Source organism: Phoca vitulina, unplaced genomic scaffold, assembly GCF_004348235.1.
Source record: "Phoca vitulina isolate PV1807 unplaced genomic scaffold, GSC_HSeal_1.0 scaffold9, whole genome shotgun sequence".
NCBI classification, from domain to species: Eukaryota; Metazoa; Chordata; class Mammalia; order Carnivora; family Phocidae; genus Phoca; species Phoca vitulina.
The window spans coordinates 40,987,168-41,000,768 of record NW_022589712.1 but is presented as its reverse complement, the minus strand read 5'-3'; the positions used below and the strand labels follow the sequence as shown (position 1 = coordinate 41,000,768).

At 37.3% G+C, this 13,601-nt stretch overlaps 1 pseudogene; it reads left to right on the top strand.

Moving 5' to 3' along the window:
• Positions 1-12,786: 12,786 nt before the first annotated feature.
• On the top strand, positions 12,787-13,308 carry LOC116634712 (annotated as a pseudogene).
• Positions 13,309-13,601: the final 293 nt, after the last annotated feature.

The window sequence follows — 13,601 nt, the reverse complement described above, 5'->3', positions numbered from 1 at the left end:
TAAATGTATTCTTTTCTACCCTGAAAATTGTCAACTGAGGATATCCAAAAGTTTCAGCTGTCTCTGGGTATGTTTGGCATTTTATCTGCTCCTAATCACAACTCTATAGTAAGATAGGAGATGAATTTTTTTTTTAAGATTTTATTTATTTATTTGAGAGAGAGAGAGACAGCCAGAGAGGGAACACAAGCAAGGGGAGTGGGAGAGGGAGAAGCAGGCTCCCCGCTGAGCAGGGATCCCAATGCTGGGCTCGATCCCAGAACCCGGGATCATGACCTGAGCCAAAAGCAGGCGTTTAACTGACTGAGCCACCCAGGCACCCCAGGTGATCAATTTTCTATACCTGTATAATTCTATACTCCCATACTAGGGTTGCATGGGATTTAGTAGCATGGGAATGAGTCTAGTAGCGGGGGAATGAGTAGGCAGTAGAGAAAATGGATGGGTAGTATAGTACACGGTTTTCTCTAAAGCCTAGGAGATCAGAGTGAATGAAAAATATGTTCTTCCACTTATCCTGTATTTCTTCTGCATCAACTGTCTATTTAGATCAGTTGTCCCACGAACACTCTGAAGAGTCATAGTTTATCTAACAGAGACAAAATCTGATGAAACAGGATATTGCTCTAACTTGATGTTAGAATTGTTGACACTTGAGATGAAACTCTGGAGCTTTTATTTAAATAGAATTGTCACCATATTTTAATTTAACTGATAAAGTTATGGTTGAGGTGGAAATGCTTTCTGTGTGGTTAGAACTTTAGGGTGTTTGCCAGAAAGTTTGTCTTCTAAACTTTGATGATGATCTTGTTTGGAAGAAGTAAGACAAGCTCTGAGAGAACTAAGAGTGAAGGCTACAAACACCAAGTGAGGCGGGGAGAGAATGAAGAATCAGGACAGTTCAAAAATAGCAAGGTCTTTTTTATAAGCTATGTGCTTGGAGGAAAAAAAAAAAGGTACTTGGTAACCTGAATGACTCAAATATTGCCTCAGCTCTTTACCTTTCTATGTTCGGATCCACTTAGATAATATATCCTTAACTTTTTGCATACAAGTATGTAAGTGAAGGTTCATTTTCTATCCATTGAATTCCACTGACTTAGAAATATTCTTCTTTATCTTCAGATTTTATGAAGACTGTGGGGACAAACCACTTTACCTTTCTGTCTTTCCTCTGGTGAAAATTCTACCTCCAGAAATTGAGAATACTAGATTGCTAAATACAGAGCTGGCCTATTGCCTAGGAAATGATTCACAGAACATGGTGGTGGCAGAGGAGGAAGTGATGTTGGTCCCACTAAGAGGACATGCAAATACAGTGGTTGAGGTCATGTCTTAGCAGATAGCCTTGTGGAGTTCAGAAGTCCATTCTTCTGTATTTGCTTTACTTACTCTTCCTAGTATCTCTAAAGAATATGAGGCATTTACTGATTCTATTTCTGGATGTGAAATTGGAATTTCCAACCGGAAACTACAAAAGGTCGTGAATATAATTTGGGAGTTTCAGTTGGCCCCTAGAAACTTTGTCAATGAATCCTGTTGGGAAGTAAATCTGGTACTAGAATTAAGACATCGCTATGTTTTATACAGAGAGAGAGATGGAGAATCATTGAGCTGAAAGGAACTTTTGAAATCTAGTTCAAAACATTTTGTAAATGAGGAAAACAAAGTTCAGAAACACTGAGTAATGTCATTTTAGAAGTTCAAAGATTTAGCTTAAATCCTTTGCTTTGTACCATTGAGTAATGGTTTGCAATTTTTTTTTCTAGATACAATGGTGTAATTTAGATCTGTCTTTCAAGACGGATAGCAAATTTCTAATAGTCCCCATAGATGGCTTTTAAGTCCCATCTTTTTAAAATTTCTCTGATGTTACGGATTTACTGTTTTCAACAAATCATAGATCCAGAAACCTACCCAAATCTTATGGCTTCTCTGGCCTTCAAAAACAAGAAACCTCTTCCTCCATATCCTGTTTTGCTATTGTGATACTAAGCTGACTTTGCAGATGCACCTGGGCTGTGGATATATGCTTCAAAAGCTGGTTTAGAAAAGGAGCCAAATGTGTCACCATGTCAGATAGACATTTCTTCCTCCTACCTTATCAGGTTACATCTGGTTTCTGAATCATGGAGGAGAATGAAAGCTAACCATCTAAGGCAGTGTTAGGTCAATGGAGAGAAAAGCATATTAAAAATAGCTGGAGCTGTGGTGGGCACAGAAGTCAGGCTAGGGAATATCTATAAAAGAATGGTCATAGGGAGTTAAATATTTCCTGTATGACTTCCTTTGACCTCAAGAATCTACATCTGACTACAGATTCCAATATATCCTGACCTTTAAAACTTCAATAATGAGAAACACTTAATATATTTATATATATATATATATTTATTTTTTTTTTTTTTTTTTTTTTTTGTATTCAGTACATCTTTACTGAGTACCCCAGGCACAGATAGTACTGTTTCAGTTGGACGATAACATTCCATCAGGTGCCCTAAACCCTTTCTTCATAATTATAAAGCTCATCATTGATCCTTGGGATTTGTCCATATGTTTTCTTCTCTGTTACTAATTATTTATTTTCAAATGTGAAAATTCATGTTTTAATGTGAAAAGTTTGATTCTCAAGTCAGAAAATCAGAAGATTTAAATATATGTAGGAAAAATACAAAATATTATGGGAGTGTGGAGGTTTGAAACAATATTTTGATTTTTCCTTCCCCTGGCATTCATGTCCTCCTTCAGCCCCTTCGTCCAACTCCCTGCATCCCAATTATATACTCACATATGTGCAAGTCTATTTGCACACTGAACAGTTGTAAGAGATGGCCTTTTTCTCTACTATGAAACTTTAAAAACATGCAAGCAAGTGTTTTTGCCCTCCCCAAAACTCACTTAGAATAATCAGGTTAAGTTTTTTTTTTTTTAAGGCATCAACGATATTCTGAGGACTTTACCTCCAAGACTCTTTTGAGCAAAAGGTAGAGATTGTCACAGGGTGGCCAGTTGATCCTGGAACCCTAGCTTGAACCAGAGATTGGCATTTGAGTCAAGGGCAGCTTTCCGTGTGATGGCCAGCCAGCAGCCTATGAGATGGTCCGATGTGGGATTTTTTTCTAGAAGCTGTGTTCATGCCAGATAGAGTGAGGAAATAATCAAAGGAGATTTTTCTTTCCTGATGAGTCCTTTCTAATCAGATTTGTTATCTCCTGGTGAATATGAATATAAAATACCCAAAAATCCTCACAGAGAGCAGAATCCTACTCAGAGACAAAGAATGTCATCAGGAGCTAGCAATAGGTTGGAACCATAAATGCAGTTAAGTAACTTTAGCAAGTGACACAGAGTTGAATCCTGACACCAGCATTCTCTAAAGGGGATCCTATCTTCAGTGCTGTTTCAGGGCACTGGGAAGCCAGGGTTTTTGGAAAGATTTCCTGGGCTTCCTTTCTTGTTTATTCCTGCAGCAAATAGTCATGGCCTCTGTCATGTTGAAAGTATCTCTTTTCCCTTAGCAACCTGAAAAGACCCAACACAGTATTAAAAATCCAACTGCTTAAACACTAAATGCAAATATGCTCAGACTTTCCCCTGAGCTATGAAGGACAAGGTATTTTTTGACTTCACATGACAAGGGCTAATGATAGTGCTTTTTTTGACTCATCTTTTGAACATTACCAAAATTGCAACCCCAGATTACAACCTTATTTTCCACAAGATCAAGCACTGTGAATAAGAATTGCAGAAGCAAGGACAGAAGAAGCCACAGATATGGTTCTGGCTTGTGATGTCCTAGATTTCCTTTAAGTATATTAACTATTGCAAGATAAAGGTCAGCAGAATTAAAGAGATGAACCACAAAATCACTGGATTTCAGCTCTCATCGTGGCAAGATTGAAGCAATGGGAAAAAAATAGAAGTATATGTCCATTATCATTTTGATAGATTTTGTTTCACTTTTTTTTTTCTAAAGAGCATAAAAGATCTTCTGGACTGTCCATCTTCACAACATTCATAAGTACTTTCCTTATCATATAACTAATAACATATTGTTAGTTCATTGTATAATGCTTTTATTATTTCCAGAAATGATGTGAGGAAAGAAACTATGTCGCTTTTGTTTCATACGTACCCAGTACCTAGCACAAAATTTGTGGGACCCAGGGCAAAATTTAAATGTGGGATCCCTTGCTCAAATATTTCTAAGAATTTCAAGACAACATTAACAAAACATTAAAACAAGCGCCGGAGGCTCCTGACCATGAAGCCACAGGCGGCTCACACCTGAAGCTGCCTCCGCTGGGACATCCAGGTGTCCGGTAAGTAAGTGGTGACTGAATGACTTCGCGAACAAGGATTCGAAAGCAATAAATCTTTTATTCTGAACACTAGAAATGAAATATAGGCGGGTTTGGGTCTATAACACCACTTGTTTCTCCAATAATCAATTTCAAGTTTTCCTATTTTTAATCCTACTTTTTCCCTAAAGGTCCAGAATACTGAAACCTGGTCAGCTGTAAGAAAATAGATTAAATTTTGTGCTATCTTTCATTTCATTCTTGTTCACGTACAAGCTTACTAATTTTGGCAATTCTCTCTTTTTCAGTCACTATCTTCTAATTGCTTTGGAGACATCAAGGTTAAATCCTGAAAAACCCTCATTAATACACAAAGAGCTATAAATCAATATTAAAAAAAAATATGCATACATTGCCTTAGTAATACTAAAATAACAGGGTGGAAGAAAGTGCAGTTTCTTGCAAAACTAGTTATGCCCTATATCTGGGAAGTCTCAAACCACTGATAAAGACCAGACTACTTTAGAAAGAATAATAACTTGAAGCTGAAATTTACTCAGTACATCACAAATCAATGACAAATAAGTTTCTCCACTCAGTCCCTGACAAAGTATTTTTTTTTCAACTGAAGGAACAGACTTTACTTTTTCCAGAAATGACCCAATTTTGGAACTGTCAGAGGAAATTTTTTTTTTTGAAATAAATATATCTATCTGTAGTAATGTGCTAAATCAGTTCATGTAGAATAATGGGTTTTTAAAAATAAGGTTCATTTTTGTTCCCTTAGAGTTAAAAAAAAAAAGTAATTTAATAATAAATCATGACGGTTTGCCTAAGGCAAATCCTGTAATTTTTTTTTTTTTTTCCAGAATCAAGTTTCTTACTGAATATTGGTCCCATGAGACTTTGGATCCATTCCAAACTGTATGAATGCTACCCCTTTTCATCTTTAAACTGACTGGTTCCTATTTTTCTTCCTCTGTATTGCTTCAAAATGTGAAGTGGGAACTACATGGATTATTCTTGCCCTTAATAGTATAATGGAAAGAGAACAGTCTTTGAAAAAAGACTAACTTGTATTTGAATCTGAGTTTCGCTGATTTTCTCCTGTGTTGCCTTGGAAAGTTGTTTAATCTTTCTGAATCTCAGTTTTACCTTCTGTAATGTGGAGATGATGTTCCCTTACAATATCTGTTATAAGAATTCATGATTATACAGGTAAATTGAATGACACGTATTTGAAATATGAATTATGATGATGATCATTAATTCTCATTGTTAATTTTTTTTTTTTTTTTTTTAAAGATTTTATTTATTTATTTGACAGAGAGAGACATAGCGAGAGCAGGAACACAAGCAGGGGGAGTGGGAGAGAGAGAAGCAGGCCTCCTGCAGAGCAGGGAGCCCGATGTGGGACTCGATCCCAGGACCCTGGGATCATGACCTGAGCCGAAGGCAGACGCTTAACGACTGAGCCACCCAGGCGCCCTCATTGTTAATTTTTTTATAAAATTTTTTCCCCACACAACCAAAGGAATACATGCTTATCATAGAAGACTTGTCATATACATAGATGTCTAAAAAGCAGAAAAACAAATTATCTACTATACGAAGAGGCTAACAATTTGACAGATTCATATCTGGTCATTTTTTTGTATGACTTTTTTTCTTTAGCTAGTTAAGATCATACTTAATATGTCTCTTATTCTTTGCTCATTATATCACAAAGATGTTCCCATATCATTAAAATCTTTTGATAAATGTCAGTTCAATTGTTTCTGAGTAGTCCATTATATAAATGTCTCTTCCTCCTTTTTTTGACTGAACTATCCAGTCACCTTCATTTCAATGACTAAAGGGCTAGAAACACCTAAACAATTATTTTTTTAAGAAGATTTATTTATTTATTTGAGAGAGAGAGAGAGAATCTCAAGCAAGACTCTGTGCCGAGCTCAGAGCCCAATGGGGGCTCAAGCTCACAATCCTGAGATCATGACCTTAGTCAAAATCAAGAGCCAGACACTTAACTGACTGTGCCACCCAGGAACCCCCCTTGAACAGTTACCTTTTAAATGTTGTGGTAGTTTGCAAGAATGGACAAATTTTGGACTTATACTCTCAGGTATAGACTCCTCCATTCCAAGGACAGCTGTTCTTCAGTGACTTGACTTCAAAGCATCCTCTTGGAACCAATGATAATAAAGTTGGCTCTGCCCACTATGCACACTTCCACTCTAGAGGGAAAAAACCCAATCGTTTAAGCAAGAAAATGAGTGTTTCTGAAATGGCACATTGTTATTACCATGTTAACAGAGATAAAAAAGGTGGAGGAAACTTATAAAGAGATGCTCTCAAACATTCAGTCTTTTGACCTCTTGAGACATAAGACTTAAAATCAGAAGAGCAAATGATAAAGAAAGAAAAGAAGGTGGCTAGAGTAACTTTGTGGCCCAGCTCTAGGGTGATAGATGGTGAGCAACTTCCCATTTATTTAAGTCCAGACAGAAGACACTGGGTCACAGAAACATAGGTAAGACACTGAACTGGACCAGAAGAATAAAATTACTAACCCTTCAGTAGTTTGCAAATTGAGAGTTAAGTATATTGAAAAGTGATACAATCATATATGTTGTTTGATACCACTAGCTAACTTTTCATGGTTTGATGTGCATCAGTGAAGAACCCAAGGATGAGAAATTTGTATGGTGTGAATATCTGCCCAAGCTAACTGACCCTTAAGATCAACTTGTATTGGTAGCAAAAGAATGGACATCATAAGAGGAAGTAAATATAAGATGTAAAATAGTATTTTGAAATGAATCATAAAAATTAAAGACCAAGTAGTTTACAAACAGTATTAAAAATTCTTGTCTTCTCCTTTATGAAGTGGATTTTTTACAGATGAGCAATAAAAACAAGGGAGGAATTGAAGCAACAATTGCGTAAAGAGAAAATTGACCTCACAAACAAGTCTGAAAGGGCAAATATAACAGTTAACTTTGTATATAAAAGTGATTCTTTTTGAACATATCATGGTAGTGGTTTTTAATTTAATTTCAGAGGACTTGAAGAGAGGCAGGCTTTCCAGGACAGGTAACATATCCTGCAGCTAAATCCAGAAAGCAGGTAAAACTTTCTGGAAGAGATCTGGAAGGTTCTGAGTTACATTAATTACTCAGAGACTCAGTGTTGATGCAAAGATGCAAGCATTTGTTGGCACATTGGTGACTGGCTCTGGAGATCTCAAAAGAGCGTGGCTTACTGAGTTGTTCCTCCCCACTGACTCTGTGCCCTGCCTCAGGGTTTCTTTCTGTGCCCTTCCTCTTCCTGGCCATAGGCTGCCAGGCCTAAGACTTGGAGGCACATCATCCCTACTTTCCTCATCCTGTGACTCTGCGAGCTCTAGCACCTGAGAATGCCCTTCCTGTCTTCTTTTATTCCTTCTTCCTCTTATTTCTACCTCTATCAAAATCAATCAGATTTATGGCAATGAAGTGGCTTAAAGAGAGCCAAAAGATTATCATTGATTCCTCTAAAGATAATGATTAATAGTTTTCATCAAAATTGGGAAAAGTTAATTGCATTTAATGAAAAGAGACTCTATGGAAGCAGCAAGCCCAATGCCTAGCACAAGTAGGGGACTACATGTAGTTATTTGCTTTCCCTAGAGTTAAAAGAAAAAATGTTGGAATGGAAGACAAGGGTGAAATGGCTATTATTCCCTATTTCATAGCATTTGGCCTTATATTTAAATTGACTGTGTTTCAGTGGTAACTATTGATTAAAAAAAAAAAATCTCTCCAACACAAAGCAATAGATACACAACATGTTAACTAGGCTAATCTTAGGGGGTTTGTGTGTGTGTGTGCGATAAGTAGTAGAGACATTAGCTTTATTTTGATCATCATTGTCCAGGTTATGTTGTGTTAATAATGACATCAACAAAATAAAAGTTCTTACTGATTTATTAGTAGGTTGAAAACAATATCTATATTGGAGAGGAATTAATGGATAATTTAATGATAATCTAATAGGTAATCTAATGATATAACTGGTAGTAAAGCTGTGCTTTAAAGCCTATGACTACATGATCAACAGGAGAGTAGGGCAATCAATAAAGAGAACCAACTTGGATAGCTCAAGTTACTAAAAATTTTTTTTTTCCTTTCAAAGCCAAAATATCATGACTGTGTCAACACTGTGCCTGAATGAAAATTAAATCTGATCCAATAAAGCAGCAGTTTTATTCACACCCAGCTCCAAATCCAAGAATTGAAGCTAATCACTACCAAATGCAAAGATTATAGCCCATAGGACGTCATTGATCATCTGGTCCAACCCTCTATTTTTTTGGTTGACAAAACTGAAAAATAGTTTGTACCCTGAAAATGACTTCTAAATCTACCGTGTCAAGTGTTATGTACTTCAACTTTTGAGGAATGTATCACACAGCTTTCCATAGCCACATCCTCTACTTACTACACATTTCTACACTCTCCTTAGCATTTCCTTTTATTATATACTTGTATGCTAGAGGACTTTGAAACTTGATAAAGATGAAGGGCAACAATATAATTAAATGAGCAATGTGGGAGACCTCTGAGGGCTAAGCCATCAAAAGGAACTCTAGTTATTTATTGCTCCATAGAGTTCATTCTCATAGATTTACATGGTATCTTACCATGAAGTGGCCCAAAATCACTACCAGTAAAAGTCAGGATATAATCTGTGGTTGACCTTTTATGAAGATAATGATAGTTAAAACAATGTGGTCTTGAATTTTTTGCTAGTTAAACTAGTCATAATTTGTAAACTTAAACCAACTCAAATTGACTTTATTGTTTCAGGCAAAAAAAAGTTTACATATTTTATTTTGGAGTATTGCTTTTACTTTTTATTTGTGTTCAGAAGTGAATCTATTAATGCTCAATGAGAGTCAGCTTCCCAAGGGCAAATTAAAGATCTTTTTAAATGGATGAAAAGAAAATTCATTTCTCTACATGCAAGGAATATTTCTTGTCTGTTGAATAGAAGTAAATTTATTTTTTACCATTTGTTCAACTTTTTTCTTCTTTATTGAATTGTGAGGGAATACCCAGAGCAGATCATTGCTGGGTAAAGCGTAGGCCTTTCAAACAGAATGCAGTTGAAAGTTCTTAAAGGTATATAAATTGTCTACCTGGAGAAAGAAGTTGCCTACAGATTTGCCTTGATGAAATTTTCAATCCTGATTTGTTCATTTGTTCACAGGGAAAACAGCTACAGGGTGTTCTTGAAGGCAAGGAAGTGATAAGGGAGCTCCACCTTAAACAAAACTAATTCCTATCTGAAGTGAGTCTGTGAAAGTCAGGGACCGTTCTCGTTAGAAGTTTATAAACTTTGTAACTAGCCAATGTTCAAATCTTGTTTCAGTTTTCCCACAAGTGATTAACAATGATACTTCTAAATAAAAAGGGCTTTTGTGTTTGTCTTCAAAGGCAACCATCCTTACCTGAACCTGAGATGGTGGTGGTAAGCAGTATAGTTTCCGGCCACAGCAGGCATCTGAGAAAGAAACCTTGAAGGGCCTTGGAGTTGACAATCAGAGCAACGGAAAAGAAGTGAGGCTAGAGGTTGCTGGCCTGGAACTAAGGAGTGATCCCAGGACTGAGATGTTTCTAAGTGGAATTCCCTGATTTCCATAGATAGTCTTTTTTATTTTTGTTCTATGATTTTCTATTACTTCTATATCTATTCTACTATTTTTTTTAAGATTTTATTTATTTGAGAGAGAGCGAGAGAGAGAGAGAGCACGAGCAGGGGGCAGGGCAGAGGGAGAGAGAGAAGCAGACTCCCTGCTGAGCAGGGAGCCCTATTCGGCTCGATCCCAGGACCCCAGGACCATGACCTGAGCTGAAGTCAGATGCCCAACTGACTGCCACCCAGGTGCCCTCTATTATTTTCTATTATTTCTATTTCTACAATATCTATTCTAGATAAATTAATACAAAATTCATTGAGGCACCCGAGGAAGAACAGAAATGTTAGGAGAAGGTGGGATGTTAGGAGATCTGAGTTCAAATCCCATTTATATCATTTATTGGATAAACTATTTTGCTTTTTTAAGCTTCAGCTTCTTTTTCTATAATGTAAGGTGTTTTTTTCTCTGTGAGATTAAAGAGAAAGGATCTACTTGGTACCTGGCACCAACTCACTGATCAATAAAATATCCATTTATTCGGAGTTAACAATTTCTTAAAATTGCTCAATAACAATAGGCATCTGTAAAGAAGGAGGAAGAAAAGAGGTAAAGTTGTTTGCTTTCAAATATAAGGGAGTGTATTACTGATATTAAGGCAGTGCAATTCTGTGGTTTTTAGATGCTCACAAGTTTTCTTTTGAGTTACTGCTGTGGTGAGGAAATAAATATGTACATCAACTTAACTAATGTAGGAAAGTACTTTTGTGGGCTGATGCCTCTAAGAATATACCACACCCTTATTCTAGAATTGGTCAGGGTGAATACTGTTCCACTGGTTCCCCCAAATGATTTTCTTAGCCTAGCAGTTTGTCGAAAGAGACAGGAACAGTTACAGGACCAGTTAAAACATCTTGCTCGTTCCTCACAATGTGATTTAAATTGTTTTGTCTATCAAGATTTTAATGGCTTAAATAAAAGGGCTTCTACTACTTCCCTTGGGAAAAAAATCGATAGGATAGGATAGCGTAAAAGCTTACAAAATGGAGAAATTGCTTTGGAGATATCATAGATAAAAGTATCCATTATACTTATCGTTTGCATATTGACTTTGATAAAGAAAAATTCTGTGACTTAGGTCACACCAAATGAATGGCTACTTCAGCTACACACTGAGTAGAGAGGAACCATGGCAGCATGGAAGGAAAATGACTGTAGGCAGCAGGTATGGTTTTAGGCATCCTCTGTTACCTGTGCTTAAATAGAGTGTGACCTGTGCAAATGGTCAGAACCATATCACACTCAAATCTCTGAATCTGTCACTGAATCTTGAGTAATGAGTATGCATCCAAGGTTGGCTTTTCTCTGAATATTGACTCCTTTAGGTGGAGGTTAAAAGTGACAGAGTCAAGCAACAATACAAAACAGAAATAAACATTGACCAATTCAAATACCCAGTTTTCCAAAAACAATGCTGTGCACTTAGGTGTTTTTTGAGGGTACGAAGTATATTGCTATAAAAGTGATTCCTCATGTTGCTACAAATAAAGTCATAAAATATGAGCATCCAAGCTGGTGTTTCTCATCTGTAGGTCTTGTTACTCTGTAAGGCAGCACTGGGAAGTGACTGGCAGCATGTGTTCTAGAGGCCTGGGCTCCAGTCACAGCTCAGCCCCTTTCCAGTTGTGGGACTCTAGTCAAGGTGCTTAACCTCTCTGTGCCTCAGTTTCCTAATAAAAAAATGACGATAACAAAAGCACCTGTAGAGCGGGGTTAGTCTGAGGATTAAATGAGTTAGCATTCAGTGCTTAGAACTGGGCCTGGATCTTAATAAATGCTGGCCTATCCTTGTGTTTACCTAGGAATGTCTATCTGTCCTGCTAGACTCTAAGGGACCAAGAGAGCTGTTTTATCACCATTTTATTCTCAGCATCTACCATAATGGCTGGTGCACAATAAGAAAGGCTGCAAAAAAAAAAAAAAAAAAAAAATAGGTTCAACAAACTGAACATAAGTGAAAAATTTGTTAGAATAACAGCAGAAAAATAACTGTAGATTTTAGTTAAATGTGTCAATATTGGTTCACTAAGGTAACAAATGTACCACACTAATGCAAGATATTGACAATAGGGAAAGCTCTATGCCTGGAGTGTGGAGGTAGAGGGTGGGTATATTTAACTCTTCATACTATCTGCTTGATTTTTCTGTTAATCTAAAATGGTACTTAAAAAAAGTCAATTAAGTACACAGAAAATAAGTAAAATAAGGAGCTACTAATGAGATTCAGTCTGATTAACTAACGAGATTCAGTCCTCCATGGTCAGATTGCAAAATGACTGAATTAAGAAGAACTGAATTAAAGGATTTAGGAAAACCTTATACTGGAGAGTGTCTTGTCAGAACACCAAGGCTCTGTCTAAAAGTGTGAATGCTCACTCCCACCAACCACAAACAAATAAAAGCTCACTTGGGAACAGTGAAAGACCTAATTTGCTGCAGAGATGGACCATAGAAATATTAACAGCAGTATATGTTACAGTTTACATTTTGTATTAAGTTGCCTTGCTTGTACATAAGTCTTGTCCCAAAATAATAATTATACTGTTTTAAGAATATTGGGGCTATATCTAATATTAACAACAACAAAAAATCTCCAGAATGCTCAAAACCAATAAATGCCAGACTGATTAAACACTGGCACCCTAAGTAACAGGTGCCTAATAAATGTCTGGTAAAGGAGTAAAATTAAACAAGGGGACTGTGGCCTTGCACACACTGCCGCCCTGGAGTTGCCAACACTGCGCAACCATGGGCAACCCCCCCCCGCCTCCCCCCCTCCCCGTGTTCTTGGATGTTGCCATGGACTGCTAGCCCTCAGACCACGTCTCCTTTGAACCATTTGCAGACAAAGTTCCAAAGACAGCAGAGAGCTTTTGGGCTCTGAGCCCTGGGGAAAAAGGATTTGGTTATAAACGTTCCTGCTTTCACAGGATTATTCTGGGATTTCTGTGCTAGGGTGGTGACTTCACAAGCCATAATGGGACAGGTGGCAAATCCACCTATGGGGAGAAGTTTGATGATGAGAATTTCATCCTGATGCACGGGGGCAGTGGGGCAAGAGCTGGCATGTTGGCCAATGCAAATGCTGGACCCAACAGAAATGGTTCCCAGTTTTTCATCTGCACTGCCAAGACTGAGCGGTTGCATGGCAAGCATATGGTCGTCAGCAAGGTGAAAGAGGGCATGGATACTGTGGAAGCCGGAGACTGCTTTGGGTCCAAGAATGGCAACATCAGCAAGATCTCCATTGTTGACTGTGGACAAATCTAATAAACTTGACTTGTGTTTTATCTTAAGTACCACAGCATTCCTTCTATAGTTCTGGACAGCAGCCCTTCATCCCCATCTGCTCCAAATATCCTATAATCTTTGTGCTCTCCCTACAGTTCTATGGGTTCTATATTTTCCTTGCTCCCCTCCAAGTCTAGCTGGATTGCAGAGTTAAATTTATAAGTATGAAATAAAAACTAAACAACAACAACAAATAAAATAACAATAAACAAAGGGACTATGTGAGGAATGCTTTTTCTTCAGTGGAATAGTGTCACATGCAGAATTACTCT